We start from the raw sequence: 23,417 nt of genomic DNA on the forward strand, positions 1-23,417 counted from the left end.
TTGACACAGAGCTTAGATATGCAAAAGAAACACATATTCATGTACCCCACAGTTTGAAAAGCCCAAAAAACAGACATTTTTTTGAAATCCCTGAGGAGCTAGACCAAAGTTTATCTCAGAATGGGCAGTAGGGCTCAATTCAGCAAGAAAACATAACTTTTGGCAAACAGCTCAGATTTGCAACACACAGACGTATTCATGTTCCCCACGGTCTGAAAAAGGGCAAAAACACATTCAATTTTCAATAGGAGCTTTCTCTGAGGAGGTAGACCAAACCTGTATCTGAGAATTGGCAGTAGGACTCAACTCAGCCAGACAACTTAACTTTTGACCCAAGCTCAGATTTTCAAAAGAAACACGTTCTATGCAAAAGAAACAAATATTCATGTATCCCACAGACATTTTTTTCAAATCTGAGCTTTCCCTGAGGAGATAGACTAAAGTGTCTCTCAGAATTGGCAGTAGGGCTCAATTCAGCCAGAAAACTTAACTTTTGACAGACAGCTCAGGTTTGCAGAAGAAACACATATTCATGTTCACCAAGGTCTGAAAGGCCCAAAAAACAGAGAATTTTTTCAACTCTGAGCTTTCCCTGAGGAGATAGACCAAAGTGTCCCTCAGAATTGGCAGTATGGCTAAATTCAGCCAGAAAACTTAACTTTTGACCCAGAGCTTAGATATGCAAAAGAAACACATATTCATGTACCCCACAGTTTGAAAAACCCAAGAAACAGACAATTTTTTCAAATCCCTGAGGAGATAGACCAAAGTGTCCCTCAGAATTGGCAGTAGGGCTAAATTCAGCCAGAAAACTTAACTTTTGACCCAGAGCTTTGATATGCAAAAGAAACAAATATTCATGTACCCCACAGACAATTTTTTCAAATCTGAGCTTTCCCTGAGGAGATAGACCAAAGTGTCTCTCAGAATTGGCAGTAGGGCTCAATTCAGACAGAAAACTTAACTTTTGACAGTCAGCTCAGGTTTGCACAAGAAACACATATTCATGTTCACCAAGGTCTGAAAATAGCGCAACAAGGCATTCAATTGTCAATACGAGCTTTCTCTGAGGAGTTAGACCAAAGCTGTATCTCAGAATTGGCAGTAGGATTCAATTCAGACAGAAAACTTAACTTTGATACAAGCTCAGATTTTCAAAATAAACACATATTCATGTTACGGAAAGTATGAAAACACCAAAAACACACAATTTTCAAATCTGAGCTTTCCCTGAGGAGTTAGACCAAAGCTGTATCTCAGAATAGACAGTAGGACTGCATTCAACCAGAAAACATAACTTTTGACACAGAGCTTAGATATGCAAAAGAAACACATATTCATGTATCCCACAGTTTGAAAAACCCAAAAAACAGAAAATTTTTTCAAATCCCTGAGGAGATAGACCAAAGTGTCCCTCAGAATTGGCAGTAGGATTCAATTCAGCCAGAAAACTTAACTTTTGACAGACAGCTCAGGTTTGCAGAAGAAACACATATTCATGTTCACCAAGGTCTGAAAGGCCCAAAAAACAGACAGTTTTTTCAACTCTGAGCTTTCCCTGAGGAGATAGACCAAAGTGTCCCTCAGAATTGGCAGTAGGGCTAAATTCAGCCAGAAAACTTAACTTTTGACCCAGAGCTTAGATATGCAAAAGAAACAAATATTCATGTATCCCACAGACATTTTTTTCAAATCTGAGCTTTCCCTGAGGAGATAGACCAAAGTGTCTCTCAGAATTGGCAGTAGGGCTCAATTCAGACAGAAGACTTAACTTTTGACAGACAGCTCAGGTTTGCAGAAGAAACACATATTCATGTTCACCAAGGTCTGAAAATAGCGCAAAAAGGCATTCAATTGTCAATACGAGCTTTCTCTGAGGAGTTAGACCAAAGCTGTATCTCAGAATTGGCAGTAGGATTCAATTCAGCCAGAAAAATTAACTTTGATACAAGCTCAGATTTTCAAAATAAACACATATTCATGTTACGGAAAGTATGAAAACACCAAAAACACACAATTTTCAAATCTCAGCTTTCCCTGAGGAGTTAGACCAAAGCTGTATCTCAGAATAGACAGTAGGACTGCATTCAACCAGAAAACATAACTTTTGACACAGAGCTTAGATATGCAAAAGAAACACATATTCATGTACCCCACAGTTTGAAAAACCCAAAAAACAGAAAATTTTTTCAAATCCCTGAGGAGATAGACCAAAGTGTCCCTCAGAATTGGCAGTAGGGCTAAATTCAGCCAGAAAACTTAACTTTTGATACAAGCTCAGATTTTTTCCACAGACAATTTTTTCAAACCTGAGCTTTCCCTGAGGAGATAGACCAAAGTGCCTCTCAGAATTGGCAGTAGGATTCAATTCAGCCAGAAAACTTAACTTTTGACAGACAGCTCAGGTTTGCAGAAGAAACACATATTCATGTTCACCAAGGTCTGAAAGGCCCAAAAAACAGACAATTTTTTCAACTCTGAGCTTTCCCTGAGGAGATAGACCAAAGTGTCCCTCAGAATTGGCAGTAGGGCTAAATTCAGCCAGAAAACTTAACTTTTGACCCAGAGCTTAGATATGCAAAAGAAACAAATATTCATATATCCCACAGACATTTTTTTCAAATCTGAGCTTTCCCTGAGGAGATAGACCAAAGTGTCTCTCAGAATTGGCAGTAGGACTGCATTCAACCAGAAAACATAACTTTTGACACAGAGCTTAGATATTGAAAACAAACATATATTCATGTTCCCCACGGTCTGAAAAAAGCGAAAAAAGACATTCAATTTTCAATACGAGCTGTCTATTAGGAGTAAGACCAAACCTGTGTCTCAGAATTGGCAGTAGGACTGCATTCATGTACCCCACAGACAATTTTTTCAACTCTGAGCTTTCCCTGAGGAGATAGACCAAAGTGTCCCTCAGAATTGGCAGTAGGGCTAAATTCAGCCAGAAAACTTTTGACCCAGAGCTTAGATATGCAAAAGAAACAAATATTCATGTATCCCACAGACAATTTTTTCAAATCTGAGCTTTCCCTGAGGAGATAGACTAAAGTGCATCTCAGAATGGGCAGTAGGGCTCAATTCGGACAGAAAACTTAACTTTTGACAGACAGCTCAGGTTTGCAGAAGAAACACATATTCATGTTACAGAAAGTATGAAAACACCAAAAACACACAATTTTCAAATCTGAGCTTTCCCTGAGGAGTTAGACCAAAGCTGTATCTCATAAGGACTGCATACAAACAGGAAAACATAAGTTTTGACATAAGCTCAGATTTTCAAAAGAAAAACATGTTCATTTTATGGAAAGTATGAAAAAACCAAAAACACACACTTTTCAAATCTGAACTTTCCTTGAGGAGTTAGACCAAATCTTTATCTCAGAATAGGCAGTAGGACTGCATTCAACCAGAAAACATAACTTTGACACACAGCTCAGATTTGAAAAACAAACATATATTCATGTACCCCACAGTCTGAAAAGCCCAAAAAACTCAATTTTTTCAAATCTGAGCTTTCCCTGAGGAGATAGACCAAAATGCATCTCAGAATGGGCAGTAGGGCTCAATTCAGACAGAAAACTTAACTTTTGACAGACAGCTCAGGTTTGCAGAAGAAACACATATTCATGTTCACCAAGGTCTGAAAATAGCGCAAAAAGGCATTCAATTGTCAATACGAGCTTTCTCTGAGGAGTTAGACCAAAGCTGTATCTCAGAATTGGCAGTAGGATTCAATTCTGCCAGAAAACTTAACTTTGATACAAGCTCAGATTTTCAAAATAAACACATATTCATGTTACGGAAAGTACGAAAACACCAAAAACACACAATTTTCAAATCTGAGCTTTCCCTGAGGAGTTAGACGAAAGCTGTATCTCAGAATAGACAGTAGGACTGCATTCAACCAGAAAACATAACTTTTGACACAGAGCTTAGATATGCAAAAGAAACACATATTCATGTACCCCACAGTTTGAAAAGCCCAAAAAACAGACATTTTTTTGAAATCCCTGAGGAGCTAGACCAAAGTTTATCTCAGAATGGGCAGTAGGGCTCAATTCAGCAAGAAAACATAACTTTTGGCAAACAGCTCAGATTTGCAACACACAGACGTATTCATGTTCCCCACGGTCTGAAAAAGGGCAAAAACACATTCAATTTTCAATAGGAGCTTTCTCTGAGGAGGTAGACCAAACCTGTATCTGAGAATTGGCAGTAGGACTCAACTCAGCCAGACAACTTAACTTTTGACCCAAGCTCAGATTTTCAAAAGAAACACGTTCTATGCAAAAGAAACAAATATTCATGAATCCCACAGACATTTTTTTCAAATCTGAGCTTTCCCTGAGGAGATAGACTAAAGTGTCTCTCAGAATTGGCAGTAGGGCTCAATTCAGCCAGAAAACTTAACTTTTGACAGACAGCTCAGGTTTGCAGAAGAAACACATATTCATGTTCACCAAGGTCTGAAAGGCCCAAAAAACAGAGAATTTTTTCAACTCTGAGCTTTCCCTGAGGAGATAGACCAAAGTGTCCCTCAGAATTGGCAGTATGGCTAAATTCAGCCAGAAAACTTAACTTTTGACCCAGAGCTTAGATATGCAAAAGAAACAAATATTCATGTATCCCACAGACATTTTTTTCAAATCTGAGCTTTCCCTGAGGAGATAGACCAAAGTGTCTCTCAGAATTGGCAGTAGGGCTCAATTCAGACAGAAAACTTAACGTTGATACAAGCTCAGATTTTCAAAATAAACACATTCATGTTACGGAAAGTATGAAAACACCAAAAACACACAATTTTCAAATCTCAGCTTTCCCTGAGGAGTTAGACCAAAGCTGTATCTCAGAATAGGCAGTAGGGCTCAATTCAGCCAGAAAACTTAACTTTTCAAAAAGAGCTTAGATATGTAAAACAAAAACATAGTCATGTACCCCACAGTCTGAAAAGCCCAAAAAACTGTCAATTTTTTCAAATCTGAGCTTTCCCTGAGGAGATAGACCAAAGTGTCTCTCAGAATTGGCAGTAGGGCTCAATTCAGCCAGAAAACTTAACTTTTGACTCAGAGCTTAGATATGTAAAACAAACACATAGTCATGTTCCCCACGGTCTGAAAAAGGGCAAAAACAAATTCAAATTTCAAGTACGAGGTTTCCTTGAGGAGAGACCAATTTCTCTCAGAATTGGCAGTAGGGCTCAATTCAGCCAGAAAACTTAACTTTTGATACAAGCTCAGATTTTTTCCACAGACAATTTTTTCAAATCTGAGCTTTCCCTGAGGAGATAGACCAAAGTGTCTCTCAGAATTGGCAGTAGGATTCAATTCAGCCAGAAAACTTAACTTTTGATACAAGCTCAGATTTTCAAAATAAACACATATTCATGTTACGGAAAGTATGAAAACACCAAAAACACACAATTTTCAAATCTCAGCTTTCCCTGAGGAGTTAGACCAAAGCTGTATCTCAGAATAGGCAGTAGGACTGCATTCAACCAGAAAACATAACTTTTGACACAGAGCTTAGATATGGAAAACAAACATATATTCATGTTCCCCACGGTCTGAAAAAAGCGAAAAAAGACATTCAATTTTCAATACGAGCTGTCAATTAGGAGTAAGACCAAACCTGTGTCTCAGAATTGGCAGTAGGACTGCATTCATGTACCCCACAGACAATTTTTTCGAATCTGAGCTTTCCCTGAGGAGATAGACCAAAGTGTCTCTCAGAATTGGCAGTAGGGCTCAATTCAGCCAGAAAACTTAACTTTTGACAGACAGCTCAGGTTTGCGGAAGAAACACATATTCATGTTCACCAAGGTCTGAAAGGCCCAAAAAACAGACAATTTTTTCAACTCTGAGCTTTCCCTGAGGAGATAGACCAAAGTGTCCCTCAGAATTGGCAGTAGGGCTAAATTCAGCCAGAAAACTTAACTTTTGACCCAGAGCTTAGATATGCAAAAGAAACAAATATTCATGTATCCCACAGACATTTTTTTCAAATCTGAGCTTTCCCTGAGGAGATAGACCAAAGTGTCTCTCAGAATTGGCAGTAGGGCTCAATTCAGACAGAAAACTTAACTTTTGACAGACAGCTCAGGTTTGCAGAAGAAACACATATTCATGTTCACCAAGGTCTGAAAATAGCGCAAAAAGGCATTCAATTGTCAATACGAGCTTTCTCTGAGGAGTTAGACCAAAGCTGTATCTCAGAATTGGCAGTAGGATTCAATTCAGCCAGAAAACTTAACTTTGATACAAGCTCAGATTTTCAAAATAAACACATATTCATGTTACGGAAAGTATGAAAACACCAAAAACACACAATTTTCAAATCTCAGCTTTCCCTGAGGAGTTAGACCAAAGCTGTATCTCAGAATAGACAGTAGGACTGCATTCAACCAGAAAACATAACTTTTGACACAGAGCTTAGATATGCAAAAGAAACACATATTCGTGTACCCCACAGTTTGAAAAACCCAAAAAACAGAAAATTTTTTCAAATCCCTGAGGAGATAGACCAAAGTGTCCCTCAGAATTGGCAGTAGGGCTAAATTCAGCCAGAAAACTTAACTTTTGATACAAGCTCAGATTTTTTCCACAGACAATTTTTTCAAATCTGAGCTTTCCCTGAGGAGATAGACCAAAGTGCCTCTCAGAATTGGCAGTAGGATTCAATTCAGCCAGAAAACTTAACTTTTGACCCAGAGCTTAGATATGCAAAAGAAACAAATATTCATGTAACCCACAGTCTGAAAAGCCCAAAAAACAAACAATTTTTTCAAATCTCAGCTTTCCCTATGGAGATAGACCAAAGAGTATCTCAGAATGGGCAGTAGGACTCAATTCAGCAAGAAAACATAACTTTTGGCAAACAGCTCACATTTGCAACACACAGACGTATTCATGTTCCCCACGGTCTGAAAAAGGGCAAAAACACATTCAATTTTCAATACGAGCTTTCTCTGAGGAGGTAGACCAAACCTGTATCTGAGAATTGGCAGTAGGACTCAATTCAGCCAGACAACTTAACTTTTGACCCAAGCTCAGATTTTCAAAAGAAACACGTTCATTTTAGGCAAAGTATGAAAATACCAAAAACACACAATTTTCAAATCTGAGCTTTCCCTGAGGATCTGTACCTCAGAATATGCAGTAGGACTGCATTCAACCAGAAAACAAATCTTTTGACACAGAGCTTAGATATGGGAAACAAATATATATTCATGTACCCCACAGTCTGAAACGCCCAAAAAACAGTCAATTTTTTCAAATCTGAGCTTTTCCTGAGGAGATAGACGAAAGTGTATCTCAGAATGGGCAGTAGAGCTCAATTCAGCCAGAAAACATTACTTTTGACACACAGCTCAGATATGCAAAAGAAATTTATATTCATGTACCCTACAGTCTGAAAAGCCCAAAAAAGGTCAATTTTTTCAAATCTGAGCGTTCCCTGAGGAGATAGACCAAAGTGCATCTCAGAATGGGCAGTAGGGCTCAATTCAGCCAGAAAACTTAACTTTTGACACACAGCTCAGATTTGAAAAACAAACATATATTCATGTACCCGACAGTCTGAACAGCCCAAAAAACTGTCAATTTTTTCAAATCTGAGCTTTCCCTGAGGAGTTAGACCAAAGCTGTATCTCAGAATATGCAATAGGACTGCATTCAGCCAGAAAACATAACTTTTGACACACAGCTTAGATTTGCCACACACAGATATATTCATGTTCCCCACGTTCTGAAAAAAGCGAAAAAGACATCCAATTTTCAATACGAGCTATCTCTTAGGAGTAAGACCAAATCTGTATCTCAGAATTGGCAGTAGGACTGCATTCAACCAGAAAACATAACTTTTGACACAGAGATTAGATATGCAAAAGAAACACATATTCATGTACCCCACAGTTTGAAAAGACCAAAAAACAGACATTTTTTTGAAATCCCTGAGGAGATAGACCAAAGTGTCTCTCAGAATTGGCAGTAGGATTCAATTCAGCCAGAAAACTTAACTTTTGACACACAGCTCAGATTTGCCACACACAGATATATTCATGTTCCCCACGTTCTGAAAAAAGCGAAAAAGACATCCAATTTTCAATACGAGCTATCTCTTAGGAGTAAGACCAAATCTGTATCTCAGAATTGGCAGTAGGACTGCATTCAACCAGAAAACATAACTTTTGACACAGAGCTTAGATATGCGAAAGAAACACATATTCATGTACCCCACAGTTTGAAAAGCCCAAAAAACAGACATTTTTTTGAAATCCCTGAGGAGATAGACCAAAGTGTATCTCAGAATGGGCAGTAGGGCTCAATTCAGCAAGAAAACATAACTTTTGGCAAACAGCTCAGATTTGCAACACACAGACGTATTCATGTTCCCCACGGTCTGAGAAAGGGCAAAAACACATTCAATTTTCAATACGAGCTTTCTCTGAGGAGGTAGACCAAACCTGTATCTGAGAATTGTCAGTAGGACTCAATTCAAGCAGAAAACATAACTTTTGACACAGAGCTTAGATATGCAAAAGAAACACATATTCATGTACCCCACAGTTTGAAAAACCCAAGAAACAGACAATTTTTTCAAATCCCAGTGGAGATAGACCAAAGTGTCCCTCAGAATTGGCAGTAGGGCTAAATTCAGCCAGAAAACTTAACTTTTGACCCAGAGCTTTGATATGCAAAAGAAACAAATATTCATGTACCCCACAGACAATTTTTTCAAATCTGAGCTTTCCCTGAGGAGATAGACCAAAGTGTCTCTCAGAATTGGCAGTAGGGCTCAATTCAGACAGAAAACTTAACTTTTGACAGACAGCTCAGGTTTGCAGAAGAAACACATATTCATATTCACCAAGGTCTGAAAATAGCGCAAAAAGGCATTCAATTGTCAATACGAGCTTTCTCTGAAAAGTTAGACCAAAGCTGTATCTCAGAATTGGCAGTAGGATTCAATTCAGCCAGAAAACTTAACTTTGATACAAGCTCAGATTTCCAAAATAAACACATATTCATGTTACGGAAAGTATGAAAACACCAAAAACACACAATTTTCAAATCTGAGCTTTCCCTGAGGAGTTAGACCAAAGCTGTATCTCAGAATAGACAGTAGGACTGCATTCAACCAGAAAACATAACTTTTGACACAGAGCTTAGATATGCAAAAGAAACACATATTCATGTACCCCCCAGTTTGAAAAACCCAAAAAACAGAAAATTTTTTCAAATCCCTGAGGAGATAGACCAAAGTGTCCCTCAGAATTGGCAGTAGGGCTAAATTCAGCCAGAAAACTTAACTTTTGATACAAGCTCAGATTTTTTCCACAGATAATTTTTTCAAATCTGAGCTTTCCCTGAGGAGATAGACCAAAGTGTCTCTCAGAATTGGCAGTAGGATTCAATTCAGCCAGAAAACTTAACTTTTGACAGATGTGCTCAGGTTTGCAGAAGAAACACATATTCATGTTCACCAAGGTCTGAAAGGCCCAAAAAACAGACAATTTTTTCAACTCTGAGCTTTCCCTGAGGAGATAGACCAAAGTGTCCCTCAGAATTGGCAGTAGGGCTAAATTCAGCCAGAAAACTTAACTTTTGACCCAGAGCTTAGATATGCAAAAGAAACAAATATTCATGTATCCCACAGACATTTTTTTCAAATCTGAGCTTTCCCTGAGGAGATAGACCAAAGTGTCTCTCAGAATTGGCAGTAGGGCTCAATTCAGACAGAAAACTTAACTTTTGACAGACAGCTCAGGTTTGCAGAAGAAACACATATTCATGTTCACCAAGGTCTGAAAATAGCGCAAAAAGGCATTCAATTGTCAATACGAGCTTTCTCTGAGGAGTTAGACCAAAGCTGTATCTCAGAATTGGCAGTAGGATTCAATTCAGCCAGAAAACTTAACTTTGATACAAGCTCAGATTTTCAAAATAAACACATATTCATGTTACGGAAAGTATGAAAACACCAAAAACACACAATTTTCAAATCTGAGCTTTCCCTGAGGAGTTAGACCAAAGCTGTATCTCAGAATAGACAGTAGGACTGCATTCAACCAGAAAACATAACGTTTGACACAGAGCTTAGATATGCAAAAGAAACACATATTCATGTACCCCACAGTTTGAAAAACCCAAAAAACATGAAATTTTTTCAAATCCCTGAGGAGATAGACCAAAGTGTCCCTCAGAATTGGCAGTAGGGCTAAATTCAGCCAGAAAACTTAACTTTTGATACAAGCTCAGATTTTTTCCACAGACAATTTTTTCAAATCTGAGCTTTCCCTGAGGAGATAGACCAAAGTGTCTCTCAGAATTGGCAGTAGGATTCAATTCAGCCAGAAAACTTAACTTTTGACAGACAGCTCAGGTTTGCAGAAGAAACACATATTCATGTTCACCAAGGTCTGAAAGGCCCAAAAAACAGACAATTTTTTCAACTCTGAGCTTTCCCTGAGGAGATAGACCAAAGTGTCCCTCAGAATTGGCAGTAGGGCTAAATTCAGCCAGAAAACTTAACTTTTGACCCAGAGCTTAGATATGCAAAAGAAACAAATATTCATGTATCCCACAGACATTTTTTTCAAATCTGAGCTTTCCCTGAGGAGATAGACCAAAGTTTCTCTCAGAATTGGCAGTAGGGCTCAATTCAGACAGAAAACTTAACTTTTGACAGACAGCTCAGGTTTGCAGAAGAAACACATATTCATGTTCACCAAGGTCTGAAAATAGCGCAAAAAGGCATTCAATTGTCAATACGAGCTTTCTCTGAGGAGTTAGACCAAAGCTGTATCTCAGAATTGGCAGTAGGATTCAATTCAGCCAGAAAACTTAACTTTGATACAAGCTCAGATTTTCAAAATAAACACATATTCATGTTACGGAAAGTATGAAAACACCAAAAACACACAATTTTCAAATCTCAGCTTTCCCTGAGGAGTTAGACCAAAGCTGTATCTCAGAATAGACAGTAGGACTGCATTCAACCAGAAAACATAACTTTTGACACAGAGCTTAGATATGCAAAAGAAACACATATTCATGTACCCCACAGTTTGAAAAACCCAAAAAACATAAAATTTTTTCAAATCCCTGAGGAGATAGACCAAAGTGTCCCTCAGAATTGGCAGTAGGGCTAAATTCAGCCAGAAAACTTAACTTTTGATACAAGCTCAGATTTTTTCCACAGACAATTTTTTCAAATCTGAGCTTTCCCTGAGGAGATAGACCAAAGTGTCTCTCAGAATTGGCAGTAGGATTCAATTCAGCCAGAAAACTTAACTTTTGACAGACAGCTCAGGTTTGCAGAAGAAACACATATTCATGTTCACCAAGGTCTGAAAGGCCCAAAAAACAGACAATTTTTTCAACTCTGAGCTTTCCCTGAGGAGATAGACCAAAGTGTCCCTCAGAATTGGCAGTAGGGCTAAATTCAGCCAGAAAACTTAACTTTTGACCCAGAGCTTAGATATGCAAAAGAAACAAATATTCATGTATCCCACAGACATTTTTTTCAAATCTGAGCTTTCCCTGAGGAGATAGACCAAAGTGTCTCTCAGAATTGGCAGTAGGGCTCAATTCAGACAGAAAACTTAACTTTTGACAGACAGCTCAGGTTTGCAGAAGAAACACATATTCATGTTCACCAAGGTCTGAAAATAGCGCAAAAAGGCGTTCAATTGTCAATACGAGCTTTCTCTGAGGAGTTAGACCAACGCTGTATCTCAGAATTGGCAGTAGGATTCAATTCAGCCAGAAAAATTAACTTTGATACAAGCTCAGATTTTCAAAATAAACACATATTCATGTTACGGAAAGTATGAAAACACCAAAAACACACAATTTTCAAATCTGAGCTTTCCCTGAGGAGTTAGACCAAAGCTGTATCTCAGAATAGACAGTAGGACTGCATTCAACCAGAAAACATAACGTTTGACACAGAGCTTAGATATGCAAAAGAAACACATATTCATGTACCCCACAGTTTGAAAAACCCAAAAAACATGAAATTTTTTCAAATCCCTGAGGAGATAGACCAAAGTGTCCCTCAGAATTGGCAGTAGGGCTAAATTCAGCCAGAAAACTTAACTTTTGATACAAGCTCAGATTTTTTCCACAGACAATTTTTTCAAATCTGAGCTTTCCCTGAGGAGATAGACCAAAGTGTCTCTCAGAATTGGCAGTAGGATTCAATTCAGCCAGAAAACTTAACTTTTGACAGACAGCTCAGGTTTGCAGAAGAAACACATATTCATGTTCACCAAGGTCTGAAAGGCCCAAAAAACAGACAATTTTTTCAACTCTGAGCTTTCCCTGAGGAGATAGACCAAAGTGTCCCTCAGAATTGGCAGTAGGGCTAAATTCAGCCAGAAAACTTAACTTTTGACCCAGAGCTTAGATATGCAAAAGAAACAAATATTCATGTATCCCACAGACATTTTTTTCAAATCTGAGCTTTCCCTGAGGAGATAGACCAAAGTTTCTCTCAGAATTGGCAGTAGGGCTCAATTCAGACAGAAAACTTAACTTTTGACAGACAGCTCAGGTTTGCAGAAGAAACACATATTCATGTTCACCAAGGTCTGAAAATAGCGCAAAAAGGCATTCAATTGTCAATACGAGCTTTCTCTGAGGAGTTAGACCAAAGCTGTATCTCAGAATTGGCAGTAGGATTCAATTCAGCCAGAAAAATTAACTTTGATACAAGCTCAGATTTTCAAAATAAACACATATTCATGTTACGGAAAGTATGAAAACACCAAAAACACACAATTTTCAAATCTCAGCTTTCCCTGAGGAGTTAGACCAAAGCTGTATCTCAGAATAGACAGTAGGACTGCATTCAACCAGAAAACATAACTTTTGACACAGAGCTTAGATATGCAAAAGAAACACATATTCATGTACCCCACAGTTTGAAAAACCCAAAAAACAGAAAATTTTTTCAAATCCCTGAGGAGATAGACCAAAGTGTCCCTCAGAATTGGCAGTAGGGCTAAATTCAGCCAGAAAACTTAACTTTTGATACAAGCTCAGATTTTTTCCACAGACAATTTTTTCAAATCTGAGCTTTCCCTGAGGAGATAGACCAAAGTGTCCCTCAGAATTGGCAGTAGGGCTAAATTCAGCCAGAAAACTTAACTTTTGACCCAGAGCTTAGATATGCAAAAGAAACAAATATTCATGTATCCCACAGACATTTTTTTTCAAATCTGAGCTTTCCCTGAGGAGATAGACCAAAGTGCCTCTCAGAATTGGCAGTAGGGCTCAATTCAGACAGAAAACTTAACTTTTGACAGACAGCTCAGGTTTGCAGAAGAAACACATATTCATGTTCACCAAGGTCTGAAAATAGCGCAAAAAGGCATTCAATTGTCAATACGAGCTTTCTCTGAGGAGTTAGACCAAAGCTGTATCTCAGAATTGGCAGTAGGATTCAATTCAGCCAGAAAACTTAACTTTGATACAAGCTCAGATTTTCAAAATAAACACATATTCATGTTACGGAAAGTATGAAAACACCAAAAACACACAATTTTCAAATCTGAGCTTTCCCTGAGGAGGTAGACCAAAGCTGTATCTCAGAATAGACAGTAGGACTGCATTCAACCAGAAAACATAACTTTTGACCCAGAGCTTAGATATGAAAAAGAAACACATATTCATGTACCCCACAGTTTGAAAAACCCAAAAAACAGAAAATTTTTTCAAATCCCTGAGGAGATAGACCAAAGTGTCCCTCAGAATTGGCAGTAGGGCTAAATTCAGCAAGAAAACTTAACTTTTGATACAAGCTCAGATTTTTTCCACAGACAATTTTTTCAAATCTGAGCTTTCCCTGAGGAGATAGACCAAAGTGTCCCTCAGAATTGGCAGTAGGGCTAAATTCAGCCAGAAAACTTAACTTTTGACCCAGAGCTTAGATATGCAAAAGAAACAAATATTCATGTATCCCACAGACATTTTTTTTCAAATCTGAGCTTTCGCTGAGGAGATAGACCAAAGTGTCTCTCAGAATTGGCAGTAGGGCTCAATTCAGACAGAAAACTTAACTTTTGACAGACAGCTCAGGTTTGCAGAAGAAACACATATTCATGTTCACCAAGGTCTGAAAATAGCGCAAAAAGGCATTCAATTGTCAATACGAGCTTTCTCTGAGGAGTTAGACCAAAGCTGTATCTCAGAATTGGCAGTAGGATTCAATTCAGCCAGAAAACTTAACTTTGATACAAGCTCAGATTTTCAAAATAAACACATATTCATGTTACGGAAAGTATGAAAACACCAAAAACACACAATTTTCAAATCTGAGCTTTCCCTGAGGAGTTAGACCAAAGCTGTATCTCAGAATAGACAGTAGGACTGCATTCAACCAGAAAACATAACGTTTGACACAGAGCTTAGATATGCAAAAGAAACACATATTCATGTACCCCACAGTTTGAAAAACCCAAAAAACATGAAATTTTTTCAAATCCCTGAGGAGATAGACCAAAGTGTCCCTCAGAATTGGCAGTAGGGCTAAATTCAGCCAGAAAACTTAACTTTTGATACAAGCTCAGATTTTTTCCACAGACAATTTTTTCAAATCTGAGCTTTCCCTGAGGAGATAGACCAAAGTGTCTCTCAGAATTGGCAGTAGGATTCAATTCAGCCAGAAAACTTAACTTTTGACAGACAGCTCAGGTTTGCAGAAGAAACACATATTCATGTTCACCAAGGTCTGAAAGGCCCAAAAAACAGACAATTTTTTCAACTCTGAGCTTTCCCTGAGGAGATAGACCAAAGTGTCCCTCAGAATTGGCAGTAGGGCTAAATTCAGCCAGAAAACTTAACTTTTGACCCAGAGCTTAGATATGCAAAAGAAACAAATATTCATGTATCCCACAGACATTTTTTTCAAATCTGAGCTTTCCCTGAGGAGATAGACCAAAGTTTCTCTCAGAATTGGCAGTAGGGCTCAATTCAGACAGAAAACTTAACTTTTGACAGACAGCTCAGGTTTGCAGAAGAAACACATATTCATGTTCACCAAGGTCTGAATATAGCGCAAAAAGGCATTCAATTGTCAATACGAGCTTTCTCTGAGGAGTTAGACCAAAGCTGTATCTCAGAATTGGCAGTAGGATTCAATTCAGCCAGAAAACTTAACTTTGATACAAGCTCAGATTTTCAAAATAAACACATATTCATGTTACGGAAAGTATGAAAACACCAAAAACACACAATTTTCAAATCTGAGCTTTCCCTGAGGAGTTAGACCAAAGCTGTATCTCAGAATAGACAGTAGGACTGCATTCAACCAGAAAACATAACTTTTGACACAGAGCTTAGATATGCAAAAGAAACACATATTCATGTACCCCACAGTTTGAAAAACCCAAAAAACAGAAAATTTTTTCAAATCCCTGAGGAGATAGACCAAAGTGTCCCTCAGAATTGGCAGTAGGGCTAAATTCAGCCAGAAAACTTAACTTTTGATACAAGCTCAGATTTTTTCCACAGACAATTTTTTCAAATCTGAGCTTTCCCTGAGGAGATAGACCAAAGTGTCCCTCAGAATTGGCAGTAGGGCTAAATTCAGCCAGAAAACTTAACTTTTGACCCAGAGCTTAGATATGCAAAAGAAACAAATATTCATGTATCCCACAGACATTTTTTTCAAATCTGAGCTTTCCCTGAGGAGATAGACCAAAGTGTCTCTCAGAATTGGCAGTAGGGCTCAATTCAGACAGAAAACTTAACTTTTGACGGACAGCTCAGGTTTGCAGAAGAAACACATATTCATGTTCACCAAGGTCTGAAAATAGCGCAAAAAGGCATTCAATTGTCAATACGAGCTTTCTCTGAGGAGTTAGACCAAAGCTGTATCTCAGAATTGGCAGTAGGATTCAATTCAGCCAGAAAACTTAACTTTGATACAAGCTCAGATTTTCAAAATAAACACATATTCATGTTACGGAAAGTATGAAAACACCAAAAACACACAATTTTCAAATCTCAGCTTTCCCTGAGGAGTTAGACCAAAGCTGTATCTCAGAATAGACAGTAGGACTGCATTCAACCAGAAAACATAACTTTTGACACAGAGCTTAGATATGCAAAAGAAACACATATTCATGTACCCCACAGTTTGAAAAACCCAAAAAACAGAAAATTTTTTCAAATCCCTGAGGAGATAGACCAAAGTGTCCCTCAGAATTGGCAGTAGGGCTAAATTCAGCCAGAAAACTTAACTTTTGATATAAGCTCAGATTTTTTCCACAGACAATTTTTTCAAATCTGAGCTTTCCCTGAGGAGATAGACCAAAGTGTCCCTCAGAATTGGCAGTAGGGCTAAATTCAGCCAGAAAACTTAACTTTTGACCCAGAGCTTAGATATGCAAAAGAAACAAATATTCATGTATCCCACAGACATTTTTTTTCAAATCTGAGCTTTCCCTGAGGAGATAGACCAAAGTGTCTCTCAGAATTGGCAGTAGGGCTCAATTCAGCCAGAAAACTTAACTTTTGACAGACAGCTCAGGTTTGCAGAAGAAACACATATTCATGTTCACCAAGGTCTGAAAATAGCGCAAAAAGGCATTCAATTGTCAATACGAGCTTTCTCTGAGGAGTTAGACCAAAGCTGTATCTCAGAATTGGCAGTAGGATTCAATTCAGCCAGAAAACTTAACTTTGATACAAGCTCAGATTTTCAAAATAAACACATAATCATGTTACGGAAAGTATGAAAACACCAAAAACACACAATTTTCAAATCTGAGCTTTCCCTGAGGAGTTAGACCAAAGCTGTATCTCAGAATAGACAGTAGGACTGCATTCAACCAGAAAACATAACGTTTGACACAGAGCTTAGATATGCAAAAGAAACACATATTCATGTACCCCACAGTTTGAAAAACCCAAAAAACATAAAATTTTTTCAAATCCCTGAGGAGATAGACCAAAGTGTCCCTCAGAATTGGCAGTAGGGCTAAATTCAGCCAGAAAACTTAACTTTTGATACAAGCTCAGATTTTTTCCACAGACAATTTTTTCAAATCTGAGCTTTCCCTGAGGAGATAGACCAAAGTGTCTCTCAGAATTGGCAGTAGGATTCAATTCAGCCAGAAAACTTAACTTTTGACAGACAGCTCAGGTTTGCAGAAGAAACACATATTCATGTTCACCAAGGTCTGAAAGGCCCAAAAAACAGACAATTTTTTCAACTCTGAGCTTTCCCTGAGGAGATAGACCAAAGTGTCCCTCAGAATTGGCAGTAGGGCTAAATTCAGCCAGAAAACTTAACTTTTGACCCAGAGCTTAGATATGCAAAAGAAACAAATATTCATGTATCCCACAGACATTTTTTTCAAATCTGAGCTTTCCCTGAGGAGATAGACCAAAGTGTCTCTCAGAATTGGCAGTAGGGCTCAATTCAGACAGAAAACTTAACTTTTGACGGACAGCTCAGGTTTGCAGAAGAAACACATATTCATGTTCACCAAGGTCTGAAAATAGCGCAAAAAGGCATTCAATTGTCAATACGAGCTTTCTCTGAGGAGTTAGACCAAAGCTGTATCTCAGAATTGGCAGTAGGATTCAATTCAGCCAGAAAACTTAACTTTGATACAAGCTCAGATTTTCAAAATAAACACATATTCATGTTACGGAAAGTATGAAAACACCAAAAACACACAATTTTCAAATCTCAGCTTTCCCTGAGGAGTTAGACCAAAGCTGTATCTCAGAATAGACAGTAGGACTGCATTCAACCAGAAAACATAACTTTTGACACAGAGCTTAGATATGCAAAAGAAACACATATTCATGTACCCCACAGTTTGAAAAACCCAAAAAACAGAAAATTTTTTCAAATCCCTGAGGAGATAGACCAAAGTGTCCCTCAGAATTGGCAGTAGGGCTAAATTCAGCCAGAAAACTTAACTTTTGATACAAGCTCAGATTTTTTCCACAGACAATTTTTTCAAATCTGAGCTTTCCCTGAGGAGATAGACCAAAGTGTCCCTCAGAATTGGCAGTAGGGCTAAATTCAGCCAGAAAACTTAACTTTTGACCCAGAGCTTAGATATGCAAAAGAAACAAATATTCATGTATCCCACAGACATTTTTTTTCAAATCTGAGCTTTCCCTGAGGAGATAGACCAAAGTGTCTCTCAGAATTGGCAGTAGGGCTCAATTCAGCCAGAAAACTTAACTTTTGACAGACAGCTCAGGTTTGCAGAAGAAACACATATTCATGTTCACCAAGGTCTGAAAATAGCGCAAAAAGGCATTCAATTGTCAATACGAGCTTTCTCTGAGGAGTTAGACCAAAGCTGTATCTCAGAATTGGCAGTAGGATTCAATTCAGCCAGAAAACTTAACTTTGATACAAGCTCAGATTTTCAAAATAAACACATAATCATGTTACGGAAAGTATGAAAACACCAAAAACACACAATTTTCAAATCTGAGCTTTCCCTGAGGAGTTAGACCAAAGCTGTATCTCAGAATAGACAGTAGGACTGCATTCAACCAGAAAACATAACGTTTGACACAGAGCTTAGATATGCAAAAGAAACACATATTCATGTACCCCACAGTTTGAAAAACCCAAAAAACATAAAAATTTTTCAAATCCCTGAGGAGATAGACCAAAGTGTCCCTCAGAATTGGCAGTAGGGCTAAATTCAGCCAGAAAACTTAACTTTTGATACAAGCTCAGATTTTTTCCACAGACAATTTTTTCAAATCTGAGCTTTCCCTGAGGAGATAGACCAAAGTGTCTCTCAGAATTGGCAGTAGGATTCAATTCAGCCAGAAAACTTAACTTTTGACAGACAGCTCAGGTTTGCAGAAGAAACACATATTCATGTTCACCAAGGTCTGAAAGGCCCAAAAAACAGACAATTTTTTCAACTCTGAGCTTTCCCTGAGGAGATAGACCAAAGTGTCCCTCAGAATTGGCAGTAGGGCTAAATTCAGCCAGAAAACTTAACTTTTGACCCAGAGCTTAGATATGCAAAAGAAACAAATATTCATGTATCCCACAGACATTTTTTTCAAATCTGAGCTTTCCCTGAGGAGATAGACCAAAGTTTCTCTCAGAATTGGCAGTAGGGCTCAATTCAGACGGAAAACTTAACTTTTGACAGACAGCTCAGGTTTGCAGAAGAAACACATATTCATGTTCACCAAGGTCTGAAAATAGCGCAAAAAGGCATTCAATTGTCAATACGAGCTTTCTCTGAGGAGTTAGACCAAAGCTGTATCTCAGAATTGGCAGTAGGATTCAATTCAGCCAGAAAACTTAACTTTGATACAAGCTCAGATTTTCAAAATAAACACATATTCATGTTACGGAAAGTATGAAAACACCAAAAACACACAATTTTCAAATCTCAGCTTTCCCTGAGGAGTTAGACCAAAGCTGTATCTCAGAATAGACAGTAGGACTGCATTCAACCAGAAAACATAACTTTTGACACAGAGCTTAGATATGCAAAAGAAACACATATTCATGTACCCCACAGTTTGAAAAACCCAAAAAACAGAAAAAATTTTCAAATCCCTGAGGAGATAGACCAAAGTGTCCCTCAGAATTGGCAGTAGGGCTAAATTCAGCCAGAAAACTTAACTTTTGATACAAGCTCAGATTTTTTCCACAGACAATTTTTTCAAATCTGAGCTTTCCCTGAGGAGATAGACCAAAGTGTCCCTCAGAATTGGCAGTAGGGCTAAATTCAGCCAGAAAACTTAACTTTTGACCCAGAGCTTAGATATGCAAAAGAAACAAATATTCATGTATCCCACAGACATTTTTTTCAAATCTGAGCTTTCCCTGAGGAGATAGACCAAAGTGTCTCTCAGAATTGGCAGTAGGGCTCAATTCAGACAGAAAACTTAACTTTTGACGGACAGCTCAGGTTTGCAGAAGAAACACATATTCATGTTCACCAAGGTCTGAAAATAGCGCAAAAAGGCATTCAATTGTCAATACGAGCTTTCTCTGAGGAGTTAGACCAAAGCTGTATCTCAGAATTGGCAGTAGGATTCAATTCAGCCAGAAAACTTAACTTTGATACAAGCTCAGATTTTCAAAATAAACACATATTCATTTTACGGAAAGTATGAAAACACCAAAAACACACAATTTTCAAATCTCAGCTTTCCCTGAGGAGTTAGACCAAAGCTGTATCTCAGAATAGACAGTAGGACTGCATTCAACCAGAAAACATAACTTTTGACACAGAGCTTAGATATGCAAAAGAAACACATATTCATGTACCCCACAGTTTGAAAAACCCAAAAAACAGAAAATTTTTTCAAATCCCTGAGGAGATAGACCAAAGTGTCCCTCAGAATTGGCAGTAGGGCTTAATTCAGCCAGAAAACTTAACTTTTGATACAAGCTCAGATTTTTTCCACAGACAATTTTTTCAAATCTGAGCTTTCCCTGAGGAGATAGACCAAAGTGTCTCTCAGAATTGGCAGTAGGATTCAATTCAGCCAGAAAACTTAACTTTTGACAGACAGCTCAGGTTTGCAGAAGAAACACATATTCATGTTCACCAAGGTCTGAAAGGCCCAAAAAACAGACAATTTTTTCAACTCTGAGCTTTCCCTGAGGAGATAGACCAAAGTGTCCCTCAGAATTGGCAGTAGGGCTAAATTCAGCCAGAAAACTTAACTTTTGACCCAGAGCTTAGATATGCAAAAGAAACAAATATTCATGTATCCCACAGACATTTTTTTCAAATCTGAGCTTTCCCTGAGGAGATAGACCAAAGTGTCTCTCAGAATTGGCAGTAGGGCTCAATTCAGACAGAAAACTTAACTTTTGACGGACAGCTCAGGTTTGCAGAAGAAACACATATTCATGTTCACCAAGGTCTGAAAATAGCGCAAAAAGGCATTCAATTGTCAATACGAGCTTTCTCTGAGGAGTTAGACCAAAGCTGTATCTCAGAATTGGCAGTAGGATTCAATTCAGCCAGAAAACTTAACTTTGATACAAGCTCAGATTTTCAAAATAAACACATATTCATTTTACGGAAAGTATGAAAACACCAAAAACATACAATTTTCAAATCTCAGCTTTCCCTGAGGAGTTAGACCAAAGCTGTATCTCAGAATAGACAGTAGGACTGCATTCAACCAGAAAACATAACTTTTGACACAGAGCTTAGATATGCAAAAGAAACACATATTCATGTACCCCACAGTTTGAAAAACCCAAAAAACAGAAAATTTTTTCAAATCCCTGAGGAGATAGACCAAAGTGTCCCTCAGAATTGGCAGTAGGGCTAAATTCAGCCAGAAAACTTAACTTTTGATACAAGCTCAGATTTTTTCCACAGACAATTTTTTCAAATCTGAGCTTTCCCTGAGGAGATAGACCAAAGTGTCTCTCAGAATTGGCAGTAGGATTCAATTCAGCCAGAAAACTTAACTTTTGACAGACAGCTCAGGTTTGCAGAAGAAACACATATTCATGTTCACCAAGGTCTGAAAGGCCCAAAAAACAGACAATTTTTTCAACTCTGAGCTTTCCCTGAGGAGATAGACCAAAGTGTCCCTCAGAATTGGCAGTAGGGCTAAATTCAGCCAGAAAACTTAACTTTTGACCCAGAGCTTAGATATGCAAAAGAAACAAATATTCATGTATCCCACAGACATTTTTTTCAAATCTGAGCTTTCCCTGAGGAGATAGACCAAAGTGTCTCTCAGAATTGGCAGTAGGGCTCAATTCAGACAGAAAACTTAACTTTTGACAGACAGCTCAGGTTTGCAGAAGAAACACATATTCATGTTCACCAAGGTCTGAAAATAGCGCAAAAAGGCATTCAATTGTCAATACGAGCTTTCTCTGAGGAGTTAGACCAAAGCTGTATCTCAGAATTGGCAGTAGGATTCAATTCAGCCAGAAAACTTAACTTTGATACAAGCTCAGATTTTCAAAATAAACACATATTCATGTTACGGAAAGTATGAAAACACCAAAAACACACAATTTTCAAATCTGAGCTTTCCCTGAGGAGTTAGACCAAAGCTGTATCTCAGAATAGACAGTAGGACTGCATTCAACCAGAAAACATAACTTTTGACACAGAGCTTAGATATGCAAAAGAAACACATATTCATGTACCCCACAGTTTGAAAAACCCAAAAAACAGAAAATTTTTTCAAATCCCTGAGGAGATAGACCAAAGTGTCCCTCAGAATTGGCAGTAGGGCTAAATTCAGCCAGAAAACTTAACTTTTGATACAAGCTCAGATTTTTTCCACAGACAATTTTTTCAAATCTGAGCTTTCCCTGAGGAGATAGACCAAAGTGTCTCTCAGAATTGGCAGTAGGATTCAATTCAGCCAGAAAACTTAACTTTTGACAGACAGCTCAGGTTTGCAGAAGAAACACATATTCATGTTCACCAAGGTCTGAAAGGCCCAAAAAACAGACAATTTTTTCAAATCTGAGCTTTCCCTGAGGAGATAGACCAAAGTGTCTCTCAGAATTGGCAGTAGGATTCAATTCAGCCAGAAAACTTAACTTTTGACAGACAGCTCAGGTTTGCAGAAGAAACACATATTCATGTTCACCAAGGTCTGAAAGGCCCAAAAAACAGACAATTTTTTCAAATCTGAGCTTTCCCTGAGGAGATAGACCAAAGTGTCTCTCAGAATTGGCAGTAGGATTCAATTCAGCCAGAAAACTTAACTTTTGACAGACAGCTCAGGTTTGCAGAAGAAACACATATTCATGTTCACCAAGGTCTGAAAGGCCCAAAAAACAGACAATTTTTTCAACTCTGAGCTTTCCCTGAGGAGCTAGACCAAAGTTTCTCTCAGAATTGGCAGTAGGGCTCAATTCAGACAGAAAACTTAACTTTTGACAGACAGCTCAGGTTTGCAGAAGAAACACATATTCATGTTCACCAAGGTCTGAAAATAGCGCAAAAAGGCATTCAATTGTCAATACGAGCTTTCTCTGAGGAGTTAGACCAAAGCTGTATCTCAGAATTGGCAGTAGGATTCAATTCAGCCAGAAAAATTAACTTTGATACAAGCTCAGATTTTCAAAATAAACACATATTCATGTTACGGAAAGTATGAAAACACCAAAAACACACAATTTTCAAATCTGAGCTTTCCCTGAGGAGTTAGACCAAAGCTGTATCTCAGAATAGACAGTAGGACTGCATTCAACCAGAAAACATAACTTTTGACACAGAGCTTAGATATGCAAAAGAAACACATATTCATGTACCCCACAGTTTGAAAAACCCAAAAAACAGAAACTTTTTTCAAATCCCTGAGGAGATAGACCAAAGTGTCCCTCAGAATTGGCAGTAGGGCTAAATTCAGCCAGAAAACTTAACTTTTGACCCAGAGCTTAGATATGCAAAAGAAACAAA

Source organism: Pantherophis guttatus, chromosome 17, assembly GCF_059756535.1.
Source record: "Pantherophis guttatus breed Tessera chromosome 17, ASM5975653v1, whole genome shotgun sequence".
NCBI lineage: Eukaryota > Metazoa > Chordata > Lepidosauria > Squamata > Colubridae > Pantherophis > Pantherophis guttatus.